The following is a 21386-nucleotide window of genomic DNA, read 5'->3' on the forward strand; positions in this document are numbered from 1 at the left end:
TATGCGGTGTTGATGCTGGTACAGTGAGTGACTCAGATACAGCAGTACTGTTGGAGTTCTTAAACGTTGTATTCACTCACTGTCCTCCAATGTATTACACTCTCCTAGGTGGCTATACCACATCCTTCTTCTGGATTTCTTAGCTCTTCAATAAATGCAGCTGTACAATGAGGGGGCGCTAATGTGTGAGATTTTAGCTTGAGTCACACTCTAAACAAACACAATTCATATATTCACACAATATTTCACAAGGTCTGCTCTGCTGAAGCACCCGCAGGAGCTAAGAGGGTTAATAACCTTGTTGTAAGTGGTCAGTTCCTGCGGTCAGTCCACATCCCCTGCTCCAGTCAGTTAACCTTAAAACCGTAAATAATCAGCCAGTGCAGGAGTGTGTACTGAGAAATGCATTTCATATCACTGAAGCTGAAGACATATGAGATCATCTGAGCGTGAAATTCCCGCAGAGTATCTCGGGCCTCATTAGAACCTGCTCTGTGTCTGAAATCTGCTACAGTTTGTCTTTAATCTGTGGATTTTCCAGCTGGGTAGAAACATCCAGAGCCAGGTGTATCGGCTCATTACTTTTAGTGGAATCCTGCCATTAAAGTAGGACCATAAAATTCACAGCGGAATTTTGTTCCCCTCTTCAGTTTTTATCCTGAAGCTTAGCGAGGAGGATGTGAACGCCGGTTCTTTCAGCCGGACTGGGCCGAGCAAGGCAGCTCCGCTCCCTCTCTCTCTCTCTTGTTTAAGTCAGAGCGTTTGATGGATGTCGGCTCTAATTTGAGTTGATATTCTGTGAAATAATTCACTTTTAATCATTGGCGCAGTGGGAAGGGATCCCTGTTTGTTGTCATGGCGATGGAGACATGGATGACATGGTCCTGTTTGCTGCGTCTTTTTAGTGCTAATTGAGCTTTTGATGAGGAGATACAGGGTTTTTTTTTTTCAGTTTTCTCGAGTTCACAGATCAGAGCGGCTCTCTTGTCAACTGGTGCTGAAATGGGCCTGGGTGGAATTTGCTGTATCTAATTGCAGTGATGCAGAAATGTCGCTTTTTCTTCATTAGTTCATGAGAATTTACCCTGCGGGCCCGGTCGTGGTTCTGAGGGACTCTCTAGTTTAGAAATAGTGGGAACCATAGACTGTGTATAGCTGGACAGAGCATCGTCTCTCAAAAATGAAGCCACCACAGGTCGGGCGCCCCCTGCTGTTCGGTTTCAGAAAGCTGTGTAACCCCACCCATCCCCATAGGTTTCAATGGAAAAACAGACAACTTTCAATTATGTTTTTTTTCTAATATACTAATTCTACCTCCTTTATTTAAATGCAACAGCTAGTGTAACCTCTGCTTATATTGTCAATTTTTTATATCCCCACAGAACTCATTTTTTAAAACGTTATTCAGCTCTATTCAAAAAAGGTGTGGTTATTGAAAAACGGCTGGTTATGGGCGGGACCAATAACAGACCGTCAGCTCCGCTCCACTCTGCTCTGCAGCCTGTGACCTCGAGGCAGTCCTCAGGGGCGGGGTTATTTAAATGAGTAGGCGGTCTCTCCACAGTCTGCATGGACTTGTTTTTGGGCCATTATTATTAGTACTAGTCTTATTAGACCATGTTATGGTATTGCGGACTTTGCTTCTATTTGTGCAACATTAAAAAAAAAAAAAAAAAAATAGTATAAAAAAGTTATTTTTTTATTTTTTTTTAGACATCTAGGCATGCTATGGATTTATACAGCCTATCCGATGGGTCATCTCTTCTTCTGGCATATGGAATAACGTGTGGCCTTCTTAAAGTTCACCACATGAAATATCCGTGCTACATTTTCGCCAGAGCTCTTAGTAGGGAGCTTTTATAAAGGGAGCTTTTTCCGTGATCTTGCTCTCTCTGGGTGGGTAGGTGGCGCTCTCATCCCTTATCACTCTCCCATTGTGATGCTGTTCGGCACAGGCGTCTGTTGGCTGATGTACCAAAGCTGAGGATCTGGTGCTTTCCTATGATGCTGCCTAGTGATGCTGCATTAACTAGTGTCAGTTAAAAAGAAGAGAAAGCGGTGCAGTCTGGCTTTACATGTATCGGAGGAGGCATGTGCTGGCCTTCAACATTCCTAGTGTTGGCGGCATTGCTAGTGAATAGTGTAGTCAATTTTAAAGAGGATTGAATAGAAAAAGTGAGCACACCCCTTAATTTTTTGTAAATATTTTAATATATATTTTTATGGGACAACACTGAAGATATGACACTTTGATACAATGTTTAATCTCTCTAAATGTCTCTAGACCTAAACCCTATTGAGCATCTGTGGGGCGTCCTCAAACGGAAGATGGAGGAGCACAAGATCTCTAACATCCACCAGCTCTGTGATGTCCAAAAGAGTAAAGGCAGTGCTGGATGATAATGGTGATCACACAATAAATTTACACAATTTGGCCATTTTTACTTAGGGGTGTACTCACTTTTTTTGCCAGTGGTTTAGACATTAATGGCTGTGTGTTGAGTTATTTTGAGGGCACTGCAAATGTACACTGTTATGCAAGCTGTGCACTGACTACTTTACATTGTATTGAGACACTTTATTATGCTACTTCTTTCCAATGATCCCTTATCTATGCTGTTATAGTAAAAGTGCCTTATGCATTTGCACTCTGGGTTATTTTATTGGGATTTTATTTCATTTTATCTTACATAACATTTGCTTTTTTGGGTGAAATTGGGCCGTAAGAAGAAGCACATGGCTCTCCGTGTTCTCCTTGTCAGTGCTTCCACCTGTGTTGTTTGTAGCTCTGCCCCCTCGTTACCTGTTCTCAGGTGTTTCCTTTTCCTCTTCCATGTATTTATAGCCCCTTTGTTTCAGTGTCTGGTTGTTGGTTTTTGTGTGTGTTACACATTAGTTTGCGTGTGTTTCTTTGTTTTTTTTTTAGTTCCAGTTTAATCCTTGTTTTCTTGTTGTAAAATTTTTGGTTTCTTGCTTTGTTTCCTGTTTGTTATGAATAAATACTCGCCTTTGCATCCCCCTCCATGTCTCCCCGCTGCAAACCCTGACAGAACTGACAATACAGTCTCCCTAAATCCTTATATAAAGTGTCATATCTTTAGTGTTGTCCCATGAAAAGCGATAAAAGCAGTATAAAAGAAATATATACAGTTTTTAAACTTAAGAATTAGTCAAATTAACCCTGCTGTTTTTTTTTCTTTTTTAAATGTGGCAGTTATGTAAAGGTCCAGACTTTAAAGGGTTAATATTCTTTGAGGTGCCCTGTTTTGTTGTGATTGTGCTGCTATATCTCTATAAACCATTGCAGCTCCTGAATAAAGTCCAGACACGCTCCTGCTGTGCTGTCTGATGATCCTCGGACGGACGGACTGCGTGAACAGAAGTACAGAGAGTGTTAGAAGAGCTTTTATAGCTGAAAGGGGAGCGGGCTCTTTGTACAGTTGGTCTGTTAGTGTTGAATCGGCGGCGCTGTGCATTAGAGGCGGTGAAAGCTCTGCATTAGTGAGCAGATGAAGACGTCGTTAGGGTATAATTGGTGGTTGATTAGGTCTGAGCTCTGACTTCTGATGAAGATCCAGTCTGATTCATTTCTGTGAAGTCTCAAGATTTATCTGATCCTCTCTGTGCATGAAGCGGGGGGATGGGTGCTATGCTGGGTTTGTATTATGGTTTTTTTTTACAGAGATTAAAGGTTATTATTAGGTATGATTTGATCAGATTACTTTGTTTGAGTCTTTTAATGCTGAGTTTTAGACAATAACAATTACTTGGTATGCTGGGTGATAGTTTGTGAGATAGTTTTATATAGTTTTAAATAGGCCTGGACAATAATACGATATCGGTGTTTATCGCGATAAGCAATGCTTCAATAACGGTGATATCGTTTTTGTGGTATATCGATATGTATTATTTACAGAATCTGTCAGAGACAGGCGTTTTTTTTTTATACAGCCGTCAGCTCGCTAGCTGGGCTACGTCAGTGCGTGATGACGTAATCACACAGGCACGTAGCCGGCTAGGCTAGAATCGGCTCCGCAACTAAAATGTCCAAATTGTTCCAAATTGTTCCAGAGAGTGGAGCCGACTATCAGCGATAATACATCTAATTTGTTCAACCACCTCAAGCAGTTCCACTACACACAATATTTTCCTTATTCTGGCTTAAGCACCTTTATAGCTTATGTTGTAACTAAGTTATTCATAATTTATGAAACCTTTAGGTTTGTTTATTTGATGGGGATATCATGTTCCTTTTATATATGAAGGCTATATTTTTTATCCTGAGTAAAGTACTTTTGTTTTGATCTGTTAAATATGTTTACAAAAAAATAAGAAGCTCTGCCTCTGTTGTAATTTAAAGTAATTTATATTGGTAATATGTATATAGGTTATAGGCTTATGTTTGACAGGGGTGTCATGCTTTTATTTTGCTATATGCAAATAAAAGCGAGCATTGATTTATTTTTGCCATTTTTATTTCTAAAGTATTATACAGTTTTTGTCTGAGGAGGTTCAGACAGTATAAGGTACAGATTTCCATTGCAGGGATTCTTAGCTGTTTTTCAGAGACCTTCAAAGTATTTATATCGATATCGAAATGATATAGTATCGACCGAAATTAAGGAATATATTGTGATATAAATGTTTGTTAGTTTTGAAATAGTTCCACACTGCAGATTCTAACTAAACTCTTTTTTTTACAGACTGAGAACTCTCCTCAGTTCTGCTGGCTGGACAGTAATGTCCAGTATTGGAGCCTTGAGGATACCAGATGATGCTCTGAATGGTTCAGAACTGGAAGTATATTTTATGTATTACATTCATAGGGCTTATTTTCACAAATTATGACATTTGTGTGTCTTTACGTTAGAAAACATCAGAAATCATTTATTCATATGTGTTTATTAGTGTCCTCTCTTTATGCTTCAGTTTAAACAGATTGTCGGGATGAAAAAAAAAACATATAAGTTAGCATATTATGCTAATAAAATAAAGAAAAAAACATTTTATTAAACTCGTAGCACTATAGCACCACCCCCAGGCCAACTGAGACACCTATAAAAAAATCCAAGAAGAATCCTGCCAACTTTATTACAGACTGTATAAATAATGCACTAAAACGAACAGATATTTACATACAAACAGATCATTAATCACTGCAGTCGTACTGTCTGTTTACAGTGTTGGAGATCAGACAGCTGGCAGAGCTGAGTATCTGTCTCCTCATCACAACACCAGCGGTCGTCTGATTGTACACATCACCCATCATTTACATACTAAAAAAACTGAAGTTTAAACTTCATACTTTAAGCAAAGGAGAGGACACTAATAAAAATAGAGGAATTCATTATTAATGTTGTTTTACATAAAAAAGTAGGATGTCGGCCCTATGAATGTAAAATAAAGTAACATATAACCACAAGTTATTTAAAAGGTGCCTAAGAAAAAATATATAAAATATTGAAGTATTGTGACATTCGGTTTGGAATGCTGTATTGATTTTCAGGAACCCAGTTTTGATTTGTAATTAGTTTAAATATATAGATTGGTATCGTAGAGTGGTTCATATATTGTTGATAGCAGAGATGTTTACAAGTCAATTGTCAAGTCTTTGTTGGCTAAGACTTGGTCTCGAGTTTTTGGTCACAAGTCCAAGTAAAGTCTCAAGTCTTGGTGGAGTGAGAGTTGGTCATGTCTTAAGTCTTTGGTCATGAGTTCAAGTCAAATCTCAAGTCTTTGAGGGGTGAGACTTGGCCAAGTCTTAAGTCTTTGTGGGGTGAGACTTGGTTGAGTCTCAAGTCTTTAAGGTGTGAGACTTGTTCGAATCTCAAGTCTTTGATGGGTGAGACTTGGTCAAATCTCAAGTCTTTGAGGTGTGAGACTTGGTCAAGTCTCAAATCTTTGGTCACGAGTCCAGGTAAAGTATTAAGTCTGTGTTGGGGGAAACTTAGTTAAGTCTCAATCTTTGTTGGGAATGACTTGGTCAAATGGTAAATCTGCGGTCACAAGTCCAAGTTAAGTCTTTGTTGGGTGAGACATGGTCAAGTCTCAATCTTTGTTGGGAAAGACTTGGTTAAATGGTAAATCTTTGGTCATGGGCCAAGAAAAGTCTTAAATCTTTGTGGTTGAGACTTGAGACTTGGATATGCACATCAGTAGATATGCACATGTATTGATAAAAAGTTAGGTTATATAAAAACACATGATATTTGAAATATATTGAAATGTTAGTATTAAATTTCCCTTTTACAAAAATGTATAAATTCATGTTTTTTCATTAATTAAATAATTAAAAACAAATCATCGTTTGAATAATCAATAAAAAATAAATGTTTTTCAAAGATTCCTATAAGATCACTCACTCTGGCTTTTATTTATCATTTCATGGCTCTCACCTGTTTTCTCATGTTCAGTTATCCTGAGTGCTGCTGATTGGTTGCTGTAAAATGATGTAAAATGTAGCCCAGGCTAACTCTGGTGCAGTGCCGGTGTTCTCCTCCCTGTCTGACTGTGTTCTGGAGAGGAACAGCAGCGTGATCTGTTTGAAGTCATGCAGGTTGACAGCAGAGCGTCAGCTGGAATAATCGGATGCAGGATTGAAGTGGACAGAGCTGTGGAATCCAGACTGCTCTCTCAGATCAGACACGCTGTTCGGCTCCAGACGTATAAGCCCGTCATTCATTCACATTCTGATCAGATACTCATTTATTACAATTGAAGCATGTATTAAAATCGTAATATTTTAAAAAGGACATATTATGCAAAATTCTCTTTTTTTTGGCTTCCCCCTATAAACACTCCAAGCACCACCCCTCACGCCTCAACCACCACCAGAGCCCAAGCCACTAGATCAGTTGAAGAAATGCCAATTTGTTCATCTGGTGATTTTATGAGCACTGTGCTTCTTCTGAAGGAGGGATCTATACCTTCTGACAATAGCAAATCAGCAGGTGAGGGAGATGTAGATACCTTTAAATGATGAGTTTTGTGCTTCTATCGCAGTTAAGCATGAACTAGCTTGATGCATGTTTTACCATTTAGCACAAGCTAACACTTGTTGTAAACGCTTAGCATATACGTCTAAATGTCATGGCCAGAAACAGATTATTTGACAGAGGGGCTGAAACTGGTAACAATAAAGCTGGTGAGATCTCTCTTTATGTAAGAGTGATTTTGTACAAAGAAGTTTAAGAACATGTTTGTATAGCCCGTAGACCTATTCTAACTTGTGTAAAAAGTTGTGTAAAACCGTACAAATCCAGTGTGTATCCTGCTCACCCCCTGTATCACCCCAAGACATCTCACTCCCTGACAGAGACTGCAGTGAACAGGAGATAAATCTCAGCTCGGCTGTGTCATCCGCCGTTTTTCACCCAGACTGATCACAGCGTCTCTTACAGTATATTTACACTACATTGATGCGACAGCCAGCAGAACCACCTCCTCCCCCGCTGTCTGCCCCTAATGAGTGTGTGTGTAGTCAAACCATGTGTCTAAACGAGATTGTGTGGTTATTTCTAATGCATCTAATCAGTGTTTTCATTATTTTATGTGAGCACTCCCTGCTTGTCCTGAGAGTGTACAGCAGTATAATCTGGGTTTTAAATTACTCATATATGTGTATGGTCTCTGAATGCAGTGATGGTCAGTCTCTGGATGCTGCAGTGATGGTTGGTCTCTAGAGGCTGTGGAACTGGTTTCTTGAGGCTGCATGGATTGTCGGTATCTGGATTCTGCAGTGATGGTCAGTCTCTGGAAGCTGCAATGATGGTTGGTCTTGAGAGGCTGTGGTACTAGTCTCTTCAGGCTGCAGTGATGGTCTATCTCTGGAGGCTGCAGTGATGGTCTGTCTCTTCAGGCTGCAGTGATGGTCTATCTCTGGAGGCTGCAGTGATGGTCTATCTCTGGAGGCTACAGTGATGGTCGATCTCTGGAGGCTGCAGTGATGGTCTGTCTCTTCAGGCTGCAGTGATGGTCTATCTCTGGAGGCTGCAGTGATGGTCTATCTCTGGAGGCTACAATGATGGTCGATCTCTGGATACTGCAGTGATGGTCTATCTCTGGAGGGTGCAGTGATGGTCGGACTCTGGAGGCTACAGTGATGGTCGATCTCTGGAGGCTACAGTGATGGTCTATCTCTGGAGGGTGCAGTGATGGTCGGACTCTGGAGGCTACAGTGATGGTCGATCTCTTGAAGCAACAGTAATGGTCGATCTCTGGATGCTGCAGTGATGGTCAGTCTCTGGAGGCTACAGTGATGGTCTATCTCTGGAGGGTGCAGTGATGGTCGGACTCTGGAGGCTACAGTGATGGTCGATCTCTTGAAGCAACAGTAATGGTCGATCTCTGGATGCTGCAGTGATGGTCTATCTCTGGAGGCTGCAGTGATGGGCTGTCTCTTCAGGCTGCAGTGATGGTCTATCTCTGGAGGCTGCAGTGATGGTCTGTCTCTTCAGGCTGCAGTGATGGTCTATCTCTGGAGGCTGCAGTGATGGTCTATCTCTGGATACTGCAGTGATGGTCTATCTCTGGAGGGTGCAGTGATGGTCGGACTCTGGAGGCTACAGTGATGGTCGATCTCTGGAGGCTACAGTGATGGTCTATCTCTGGAGGGTGCAGTGATGGTCGGACTCTGGAGGCTACAGTGATGGTCGATCTCTTGAAGCAACAGTAATGGTCGATCTCTGGATGCTGCAGTGATGGTCAGTCTCTGGAGGCTACAGTGATGGTCTATCTCTGGAGGGTGCAGTGATGGTCGGACTCTGGAGGCTACAGTGATGGTCGATCTCTTGAAGCAACAGTAATGGTCGGTCTCTGGATGCTGCAGTGATGGTCTATCTCTGGAGGCTGCAGTGATGGTCTGTCTCTTCAGGCTGCAGTGATGGTCTATCTCTGGAGGCTGCAGTGATGGTCTATCTCTGGAGGCTACAGTGATGGTCGATCTCTGGAGGGTGCAGTGATGGTCGGACTCTGGAGGCTACAGTGATGGTCGATCTCCGGAGGCTACAGTGATGGTCTATCTCTGGAGGGTGCAGTGATGGTCGGACTCTGGAGGCTACAGTGATGGTCGATCTCTTGAAGCAACAGTAATGGTCGATCTCTGGATGCTGCAGTGATGGTCAGTCTCTGGAGGTTACAGTGATGGTCTATCCCTGGAGGCTGCAGTGATGGTCTGTCTCTGGTGGCTACAGTGATGGTCTATCTCTGGAGGCTGCAGTGATGGTCTATCTCTGGAGGCTGCAGTGATGGTCTATCTCTGGAGGCTGCAGTGATGGTCGATCTCTTGAAGCAACAGTAATGGTCGATCTCTGGATGCTGCAGTGATGGTCTATCTCTGGAGGCTGCAGTGATGGTCTGTCTCTTCAGGCTGCAGTGATGGTCGGACTCTGGAGGCTACAGTGATGGTCGATCTCTTGAAGCAACAGTAATGGTCGATCTCTGGATGCTGCAGTGATGGTCAGTCTCTGGAGGTTACAGTGATGGTCTATCTCTGGAGGCTGCAGTGATGGTCTGTCTCTGGTGGCTACAGTGATGGTCTATCTCTGGAGGCTGCAGTGATGGTCTATCTCTGGAGGCTGCAGTGATGGTCTATCTCTGGAGGCTGCAATGATGGTCGATCTCTGGAGGCTACAGTGATGGTCGATCTCTGGAGGCTGCAGTGATGGTCGATCTCTGGATGCTACAGTGGTGGTCTTTCTCTGGAGGCTACAGTGATGGTATATCTCTGGAGGCTGTGATGACGGACTTTGGATGCTACAGTGGTGGTCAGTCTCTGAATGCTGTAGTGATGATCAGTCTCTGGAGGATGCAGTGATGGTCGGACTATAGAGGCTGCAGTGATGGTCAGCCTTAGGAGGATGCAGTGATGGTCGGACTCTAGAGGCTGCAGTGATGGTCGATCCCTAGAGGTTGCGATGGCGGTCTATGGATTCTGCAGGCATGGTCGGTCTCTGGAGGGTGCAGTGATGGTCGACCTCTAGAGGCTACAGTGATGTTCGGTCTCTGGATACTGCAGTGACAGTCGGTCTTTGGATGCTGCAGTGGTGGTTCTGTGTTAATTAGAACTCATAAAGTGTAAATGAAGGTGTCGCTGGAGGAAAGTGGTAATGGAGGTGTGAAAAGGATTGGACTGGGCTTCCTAATTTCACACCAGCCGTTCTTAACCCACACTCTAAAAGGGCAGAACAGACTGAACTGGAACCAGGACTCTCATTAACCGGGATTTTACTCAGAAGCTGGCAGAAACACTGAGCTCCTCACTGCTGCTGTGTTTAATTTTATATTCAGTAATAAACGGCCGCTGCTGCTGCTGTCTGTTTACTCTGTGATATCACTGCTATAATTAATACCTTAATGAGAAGAAGATACAGACGCTGTTTTTCATCTTTTCTTTGGTACCTGCTGCCTGTCAATTCTGAAGACACAAACCTTTTATCATCAAAATTGATTCACCTCACACCAGCATGCACACTTCATTGTTTTTTTTTTTAGTTTAGTTAAGATTTGTCCTTCCATAAAGTATGTAATATTCTTTAAATGAAGACTGAAGACGAATAGATGAGGGCTGGATGAAGAGATGCATATGTAGATGACAGATTGGTCAAAATGTATGTTACATAGAACAGTACCAGTCAAAGGTTTGGACACACCTACTCATTCAATGTTTTTTTTAATATATATATTTCTTTCTTTAATTTGTTTTCTACATTTTTGAAAAATATTAAAGATAAAAACAATTATAATTAAGGGACATCTATGGAATTCCGTAGTAAGCAGTAAAAAAGTCCTTGTCCTCCACAACCCCCTAACCATTAACCTAACTGAGATGGGTTCAGCACCTCCAGGAACTCCTTTCTTCAAGATGCAGAGAAAACTATTCCAGGTGACTCTCTCATGAAGACACTGAGATTAAAATAACAAGAGTGTGCAGATTTGTTCTGTCATTAAAGATAAATGCGATACTTGGAAGAATCTAAAGTATAAAACATATTCTGTTTTTTTTTTACACTTTTTGTTTACAGAATAATTCTGCCTGTGTTCCTGTAAAGCCTTAATATAGTTTTTAATATTACATTTTCAATGTAAAAAGTCATAAAATAAAATGACTGAATGATTAAATGACTGTTTATTGTATATTGTTACAATAACAATATTTAGTAAGCAGTTATTATTATTATTATTATTTTACAAACACATTTTAATAATGAAAAATATTGTTTATTATCATTATTGTATAAATTACAAAACATTTTGTGGTACTGTTTTTTTGTCACTATCACACACCTCTACTGTACTTTACTGTACCTTCTCCATACTTCCAACACACACACATCACACACGAGGTTAGATCGGGCCCAAAAATCAGACCCGACGCAGCCCGAGCCCGTGCAGTTCTGGCCGAGCCCGACCCAACTCGAACCATAAACTGTTCGGGCTGTTTTCGGGCTGTCTGAATGAGTGAAATGTGATCAGAATTATGTCAATTAACACTGTAACATAGAAGCATAGAGCTATTATTTAATTTAAATGATTTTTAACAACAGCTACACACAGTGCTACAAGTCAAACGCGGAAGAGTTCACGTGAGAGAGAGAAAGAGAGACAGCGACACACAGAGAGAGAGATTTGCGTGTTCTGGTGTATGAGCTACTCACAGGTAAAGGTTCTCACACACTGTATCTCCTGTTTCTCTTTTATCTCCTCGTGCTCATATTCTAGTCCCATACATAATTCTGCAGCTCCCTCAGTGTTTTCTGTCGTATTTTGCGGCTAGCGCGAGCGCTTACAACTAACACCACGGACCACGAGGTGCCGCCGCTGTTGTGCCGAATCCGACACCCTGCTGAATCCGACTCCCACTTCACGGACAGAATCGGCACAACACCCTCCGCTGTAGAACTGCGGGAGTGAAAACAGCGCTTATAAATAAATTAGTTTTTTCACTTTTAGTTTTCGTTATTTGGTTCGTTTTCGTTAACAATAATAATTGGTTACGATTTCGGGTCGGGCCTCGGGTCAGGTCGGGTTCGGGCAGAGAATCTAAGCTCTATCACTCACCTCTACCTGGAATTATATGGATTCATATATATATATATTTTTTTTTTTTTTTTAACCGTGTGTGGTGGGGCTCAGCAGGCCTTAAACTCTGATACTAGAATCAGCCCTGCTGCTGTGGATATGAATGAAGTGCAGTAGGAGAGAAAAGTACAGAGAGCAGAAGCTGGGGACCTTGGAACTGTAATGTCTACAATTGGTCTGAAGAAAGTGTTCAGAATTGAAAATATGAACATAAGTTATTTTCATGAACTCCATTTGTCGCTCTGTCGCCGTGTTATCTGCCGCTAGTCACCAAATCACAGCTACAAATCGTGTTCTTCTGAAATGACTGTTCGCTTGTCGCTCGGTGCTGCTGTAATACCAAAACGTACGTTTTTTTCTGTTACTGTGGTGGAGAGAGAGCACAAATCATAGCTCTGACAGCTGACTGGAAATAATCATGCCCGTTGTGGCATTGCTGAGAACATAGCTCACGAGTGTGCAAAGCTCTAAGCACCTGCTTTCCTGTCCTTGCTGTATGTTTTGGGCCTAAGTGGTGCTTCACACCTGCACGTCACTGTGGATTGGGTTACGTGTAGCGTGGACATAAACAGAGATTTCCACCTCATCCTTTATCTATAATTGGAATGATTCAATCAGACGAGAGTAAATCCTGCGTGTAAACACAGCCAGTCAGAGCGATTATCTCCGGCGTGGGTGAGGCGGGTGGATCAGGTGGGTCAGTCAGTGAATCAGTGATGATACACTCAGTAAATCACCTGTACACTCAGTGTAACGAGCTGCGAGTCAAACATAAAGCATGTGTTTATATGAATCACATGGTTCCTGCTGGAGGTCATGTTTATTCTCAATGTGTCACATCTTCACCATACACACAGCTTACCTCCACAGTACCTCCATCATACCTCCAACACATTTTCACCATACCTACAGCATACCTCCACTATACCTCCATCATACCTCCAACACAACTCCACCATACCTTAATCATACCTCCATTATACCTCCATCATACCTCCAACACAACTCCACCATACCTACAACATATCTCCATCATACCTACAACATACATCCACTGTACCTTCATCATAATTCCTTATACCTCCACTGTACCTCCATCATAACTCCACCACACCTCCAACACAGCTCCACCATACCTACAACATACCTCCATCATACCTATGACATACCTCCACTGTACCTTCATCATAATTCCTTATACCTCCACTGTACCTCCATAACTCCACCACACCTCCAACACAGCTCGACCATACCTACAGCATACCTCCACTGAACCTTCATCATAACTCCTTATACCTCCACTGTACCTTCATCATACCTCCACTGTACCTCCATCATACCTCCACCATACCTACAACACAGCTTCACCATACCTACAGCATACCTCCACTATACCTCCATCATACCTCCACTATAGCTTCACTGTACCTTCATCATACCTCCAACACACCTCCAACACAGCTCCACCATACCTGCAATATACCTCCACTGTACCTACATCATACCTCCAACACAACTCCACCATACCTCCAACACACCTCAAACACAGCTTCACCATACCTACAACATACCTCCACTATACCTTCATCATACCTCCACTGTACCTCCAACATACCTTCAACACACCTCCAACACAGCTTCACCATACCTACACCATTCCTCCACTGTACCTCCATCATAACCCCTTATACCTCCACAGTACCTCCACCACACCTCCAACACAGCTTCACCATACCTACAACATACCTCCACTATACCTCCAACATAGCTCCAACACAGCTTCACCATACCTACAACATACCTCCACTATACCTCCATCATAGCTCCACCACAACTCCACCATACCTCCACCACATCTTCAACATAGTTTCACCATACCTACAGCATACCTCCGCACACCTCAAACACAGCTTTACCTTACCTACAACTTAACTCCTCCATACCTCCACTGTACCTCTTTCCTCACACCTCCACTATTCATCCACTGTACCTCCACCACACCCTCACCACACCTCCACCACACCTCCTCATACCTCCAGCATACGTCCACACACATCCACCGCACCTCCAAAACAGCTTCACCAAAATTCCACTGTATATTTTACACCCCCTTACACCTCCACCATACCTCCAGGGTACCTAGAAACACACCTCCAACACACCTCCTACACACCTCCAGTGTATCCCTTTACACCTCCTCACACCTTCACCATGCCTCCAACACACCTCCTCCATGACTCCACCACACCTCCAACACACCTCCAACACACCTTCTCATACCTTTACACACCTGCACTGCACCTTTAACACAGCTTCACCATAGCTCCACTGTACCTCTTCACACCTCCTTACACCTCCACCATAGCTCCACCAGCGTACCTCCACCATAGCTCCAACACAGCTCCTTATACCTATACTACATCCTCAACTTGCCAGCACTGTACCTCCAACACACCTCCACAGTACCACCTCCACACCTCCATCATACCTTTACTGCAACTCTTCACAACCCCCCCACACACACTTCCACTGCACCTCCCCATACCTGCACCACACCACTACCACACTTCCTCACACCTCCACCGCTCATCCACCATACGACCATACCGAATCTCCCCTCCTGTAGCCTGTTCTGTGTAAGCTGGATCACGATTGGGTCCAACTGATCCATTACTGAATGACCTGACATAAGCTGTGAAGCTCAGAACTGTGGAAGAAAGTGTGAGTGCACCTGAGAGCTTTTCTTCACGCATTAGAGGATAACAGTGACTCGGCAGAGTGTGGACAAGGGTCATATCATTTTTTAAACGCTTTTTAAGTTGGAGTTGGAGATTGGATTTTGACTGTTTATTCAACATTCTGCATTCATTCGTCACTTTTTTTTTTTTTAAGAAATCTGTTATAAGTATTTGATCTGTAAGACCCTGTGGTGTACCACAGGGCTCAGTTCCTGGTCCTCTCCTGTTTATAATCTCTTTCCGTGACTGCTTCTTTACTGTTTATGGAATCATTAAAAAAAATTGTGGGTGTGGCTAACTAATATATGTTATATGACACACAGTCTAGTGTAGGTGTGGGTGGAGCCACTTTTAAATTAAAACCCATTAAACCCATTTTATTACAGAATAAATTAATCTAATTTCTCTGTTTACTTCAGTCCATGTTCCAAAAACAGTGTGTATCTATCTACCCATCTATTCATCCTTCAATTCATTTATCTTTTTGCCTATCATCCCTGCATCTTGCTATTAATCCATCCATCCATGCATCCATCCATCAGTCTGGCTATCCATCTTTCTGTCCATCCAATCATCTGTTCTAAAAATATACTAGTAGCCAGGCTGAAACTATAGTAGATTTCTGTCCTTATTTCTGTCCAAGTTCTAGATAGCAGAGTGTTACACACTGTGAGGAACTGCAGTATCTGGTCAGTGTGTTTGGGTAGTTGGTAAATTGGGCCGCAGGTGGAGGGCGGAGTTAAGTAGCAGGTGTGGTAATCCTGTGCTGCTGACCCGGGCTGCAGGTGGAGGTTCAGTTTAGTGTCAGAGGTCAGGGTCACCAGGGTCCACACATTCCAGCATCACCTGCCTGTGTGTGTGTCTGTGTATGTGTCTCAGGGGTAAGGGGTACCGGCTTAGCTCTGCTTGCTCAGTCCAAAGTGCATCTTTTAGCTTATACAGTGAGTAGCAGAGCTAACAAACACCACTAACCACTCAAAACAGCAAACACTATAGGGCACATTTAATCACCACCAGAAGTCCAGCATCAGCAGCTGCAGTCAGAAAGCTAAAGGGATCACATTTAAATTTTCTTATTGGGCTAGAATTTTCTGCATTAACACAACGTGCATGTGAATAATTTGAATAGTGCTTTATGTCCGTCATTCATCTTGCTTGATAAAATGAAATGTTATCAGCTGCATGTAACTTAGTTTGGTTAGCCTCCCACAAAACAACCTGAGCCATGTAAAACGTTGACTGCAAGCTAGCTGGCTGTCGGGTTTTTTTTGCTACCTAAACGTGGCACAGTAGGTGGCTGTCAGATTATTTAGGATCACTAAACTTCCTCAACTCGACGACATCAGATTTTAGAGAAGTTGATTGTGATCATGTCTTGTAATACTGTGAAGGCTACATTTCAAGCTCACCTTCAGGGCAGTCGCTCTACTCTCACGGCATCTTCAAATTCCTCTTGGGTCTCTGCTAGTCGGCTGAAGCGCCGCCTGGTCGTGTGCTTTTTTTTCTAGTGAAGCGTGCTGCGTGTCCCCCGCTACGCCCGCGCCCCTCCCTTTTGCCCCATCTCTCGAGGTGTCTGAATCTGAATGATTGACTCTGAAAACTTTTTTACGAAACTTCAATCGAAATGACGAATTATAAAGTAAATCTTGTTGAAATATGAAATCATATTTGCCTATATTATTTTTTCCCCTCCCTCGGAAGGGCAATATCAGCCAAGGACGGCAAAAGGGCAGTTGCCCGAGCACATTGGGCCATAGCATCTGCACGTCACTGTTATGTTATATTATGTTAGTTTTTTAAAGAGTAAATATAGTAATTTAAGCAGAAGAACGAGTCTGGAAAAAAGGCAGTTGGGTGGCCAATGTTATAAGCATATAACATAATTATAATCTTTTTCTTTTACACATATACAGTGTCAGACACATGTTCTGACACACCTTGCCTTGTTTAAGTTCTTTATGTGTTTCCTACATTGTAATTAAATTTTGAAGTCATCCAGACTATGAAGGAACACACAAGGAATCAAAAATAATTAAATTGAACATTTTTAATCAAACCAAAATACTCTTTGAAGCATTTAGCTGCTCTTTTCTGGGGTGCAGTTTCTAAGGCTTATAACTCTAGTGAACCTATCCTGTGCAACAGAGGAAGCTCTTGCTGTTCCTTTTCTTGGGAGGTTCTGATGAGTGCCAGTTCCATCATAATGATTTTTTGATTATATTTGTGACAGCACTTGAGGATACTTTCAAAGATTTTGAAATGTTTCGGATTGACTGACCTTCATTTCTTATGATTAGGGTTAGATAACTGGTTACTAGTATGATAATGTATTGGTTGGTGGTATACAGCAGATGGGCGGGGCTTTGGTTTTTATGATTCTTATGATATTTCCGATGGTTGTATGGTTGATGCTATTTGGTTGATAACTTGTTACTAGTGTGTTGATATATAGTACCACAGGTAGTCGTGACGGAGATGCTGTCATTGTGTGTTCATGCTGTTAAAAAAAAGTTAGTAGAGCTTAGTTTTATCCAATCAGAATGAATGATGTGTGGTTATATTTTGATTTGTGTATTTGTTGTTCAGAATAAGAGTTTTTAAATAAATCACTCAGTATACTAGAATAGATTTATTCATTTATCATTCGGAAACATCAGTGACAGACATTGGTGAAACAACAGAGATCAAATATATACAGTTATGTATGTTCATTCATTCATTCGTTCATTCATGTATTTAATTATTTCTCTCACTTATCATGTGTGTATTGTTGGAAGTGTCAGTGGAGTGTGTGGAGAGTGAGCTGTGTCACTAACAAACAAGCTCACCCACCCACACACACACACACACACACACCAAGCACGCACACACCAAGCACGCACACACACACACACACACACACACACACACACACACACACACCAAGCACGCACACACACATACACACACACACACACCAAGCACGCACACACACATACACACACACCAAGCACACACACACCAAGCACGCACACACACATACACACACACACACAGAAAGAGTTATAATGATGGACTTGTTTTCAGAGGCTTTTTGTTGTTCTCTCTCTCTCTCCTTGTCTCTCTCTCACTTACTTTCCTTCTGTTTCTCTCCCCCTCTCTCTCTCTTACTCTCTCTTACTCACTCTTCTTTCTCTCTCTCTCTCTCTCTCTCTTACTCTCTCTTACTCACTCTTCTTTCTCTCTCTCTCTCTCTCTCTCTCTTACTCACTCTCCTTTTCTCTCTCTCTCTCTCTCTCTCTCTCTCTCTCTCTCTCTCTTTCTGGGTGAGTCAGGCTCATTGTGAATCAGAAGGTTAAATAAATCTCCCATACAGAGTTTAGTCACCTCCGCTACAGCACTGACACAAGGCGTGTGTGTGTGTGTGTGTGTGTGTGCGTGTGTGTGAGCTGTGCCAGCGTTCTGTGGACAGGTGTCTCCCCCAGCCTGATGTTCTCCACAGCAGCTTCTCCAGCACTGAACCACTGCAGTACCACACACACACACATACACATACACACAAATAAGTGGGTGTAGGGGGTCTCGGTGTTGTGCCAGGTTTCTGGGCTGAGAGTGATGCTGGATTCTGATGCTGAAGAGAAGTGAGCGTGGGTTTTTCATGTGTTCTGTATAAGTAGTAACACCTTATTACTTATACAGACATGAGCATTTCTATGACGCGACTGACCACCCCAGAGTCCAGACCTCAACATCACTGAATGAGTCTGGAGAGCTTTCTAATCAGATCACTGAACACTCCCACCACCATGTTTAACAGGTGAGCTGGTGTGTGTGTGGATAGAAACACTAAAACAAACAGATAAAGAATTGTTAATAGTTGGCACAGTAATCTAGGGGTGTCACGATTTCGATATTTAATCAAAATCAATCGAAATTATGGCATGGTCTCGAGCCTCGAAGTCAAAAAGATGATCTAAGCAACGCATGTGAGAATGTGGACATTCTCATCTCCTTAAAGAAAAACTTGAAAATATAAAAATAACAGTTGTTTTGTCTAGCCTCAAATATGTTAATAGTTTTGGTGCCTTAATGAGCATCTTCTATCTCAGATAAAGTTAATAATATATCTTTATTAAAGGAAAAAACTTGTCATTATCAGGGACCGAGTCTTATTTTTCATGTGTAACTGTTATAGCAAGATAGAGTTCAGTTTGTTAAGGCTCTAATTGTTCTATTATTTTGTACATAACTGTTCCTGTATTTTTTTATTATTTATTTTGTTACGTTGCTGTTTTAATAGTGCACACTGCTGCTACCAAAAAAGGCCGAGATGTCATTACAAATATATCTTAATTAAATTATTTAAATTTGACCATTAGTGCCTAATATGGTGTATTACAGATCACTTGTATCACTTTGCATCACTTATATCAAGCCCACCTTTTAAAATAAGATATTGTAAATTTGATGAATCAAACCAATAACTGACCACAGACTAATCTAAAACTGGCATAGGTCTCTCTGCGGTAAAAAAAAAGGAAAAAGAAAATCGAAAATCGAATCGAATCGTGACCCTTAAATCGTAAATAAAATCAAATCGAGGATTTAGAGAATCGTGACACCCCTACAGTATACTAATAAATACTGTGGGTGTTCTGACCAGTATTCCAGAGGGCAGAATCCCGGTATAGGTACTGTACTTACTGTAGTATATCTTTGTATGACAGGCTAACCTACTTAGCATGAGCAGCATCACAAAGTAGCCAGACTGGAGTTACCTGAGATATATAATAATGTAGGTTATTTCTTACATCATTAAACACATATGTAGACACATACGCACACACACACACACAAACACACACACACACACACATCCACACTCTAACACACACACACACACACACACACACTCTAACACTCACACATGGACTTGGCTATAAAAAGCAGCAGAAGAAATATTTGGAGGCTCTGCAGAAGGTTCTGAACCAGTCCAGCCAAAACTCTTAATGTCATCTAAATAAAATAAATTCTTTCAGTGTCCAAATGGAGGACCAGCTAAACCATCAAAGTCCAAAAAAAAACTACTACAACACTTGCCTGGTCAGGAAGTGTTTTATGTTTTGTGTTGTATGTTGTGAAGATGATGCTAAAGCGATATATATTTTGTGCACCCTTGTTATGACAGTAGTGTATTCAATCAAACAGGAGCTTTAATAACAACAGTTGCTGAACAGACTGAAGCAGACCCTGCCAATTAGTGGGATATGGGGGCAGGAAAGCGGGGGTGAAGGGTATTTAATCAGGGTGTTTTCTGGGGCACAGGTGTGTGTGGAGTGTCACGTTCACACACTCAGACCCAATTATTTTCAGATACGCGCAGTGCGGCTGTGTGTGTGCATGTGTGTGGATGTTTGTGTGTATTGGAGGGGTTGTCTGACAGGCATGAATCCAATACACACTAATACACTGATGCTCATACTGATGCTGATGTTGATATTTATACTGATACAGATGTTGATACAGATGTTGATGCTGATGTTGAATCTGATGCTGATACTGGTGTTGATGCTGATGCTGATGCTCATACTGATACTGATGCTAATGTTAATACTGATGCTGATGTTGATGCAGATGCTGATGCTTATATTGAAGCTGATACTGATGCTGATACTGATGCTGATGCTGATGCTGATGCTGATACTGATACTGATGTTGATACTGATGTTGATACTGATACTGATGCTGATGCTGATACTGATGTTGATACTGATACTGATACTGATGTTGATACTGATGTTGATACTGATACTGATGCTGATGCTGATACTGATGTTGATACTGATACTGATACTGATGATGATACTGATGCTGATACAGATGTTGATGCTGATGTTGATACGAATGCTGATGTTGATACTGATACTGATGCTGATGCTGATACTGATGCTGATGCTGATGCTGATGCTGATACTGATACTGATGCTGATGCTGATGCTGATGTTGATGCTGATACTGATACTGATACTGATGCTGATGCTGATGTTGATGCTGATGCTGATGCTGATGCTGATGCTGATACTGATGCTGATACTGATGCTGATGCTGATACTGATGCTGATGCTGATGCTGATGCTGATGCTGATGCTGATACTGATGCTGATGCTGATGCTGATACTGATGCTGATACTGATACTGATGCTGATGTTGATACTGATGCTGATACTGATGCTGATACTGATGCTGATGCTGATGTTGATGCTGATGCTGATACTGATGCTGATGTTGATACTGATGCTGATACTGATGCTGATGCTGATACTGATGCTGATGCTGATGTTGATGCTGATACTGATGCTGATGCTGATGTTGATACTGATGCTGATGTTGATGTTGATACTGATGCTGATGTTGATGCTGATGCTGATACTGATGCTGATGCTGATGTTGATACTGATGCTGATGTTGATGCTGATACTGATGCTGATGTTGATACTGATACTGATACTGATACTGATGCTGATACTGATGCTGATGCTGATACTGATGCTGATGCTGATGTTGATACTGATGCTGATGCTGATGTTGATA

Source organism: Astyanax mexicanus, chromosome 12 (genome assembly GCF_023375975.1).
Source record: "Astyanax mexicanus isolate ESR-SI-001 chromosome 12, AstMex3_surface, whole genome shotgun sequence".
Taxonomy (NCBI): domain Eukaryota; kingdom Metazoa; phylum Chordata; class Actinopteri; order Characiformes; family Acestrorhamphidae; genus Astyanax; species Astyanax mexicanus.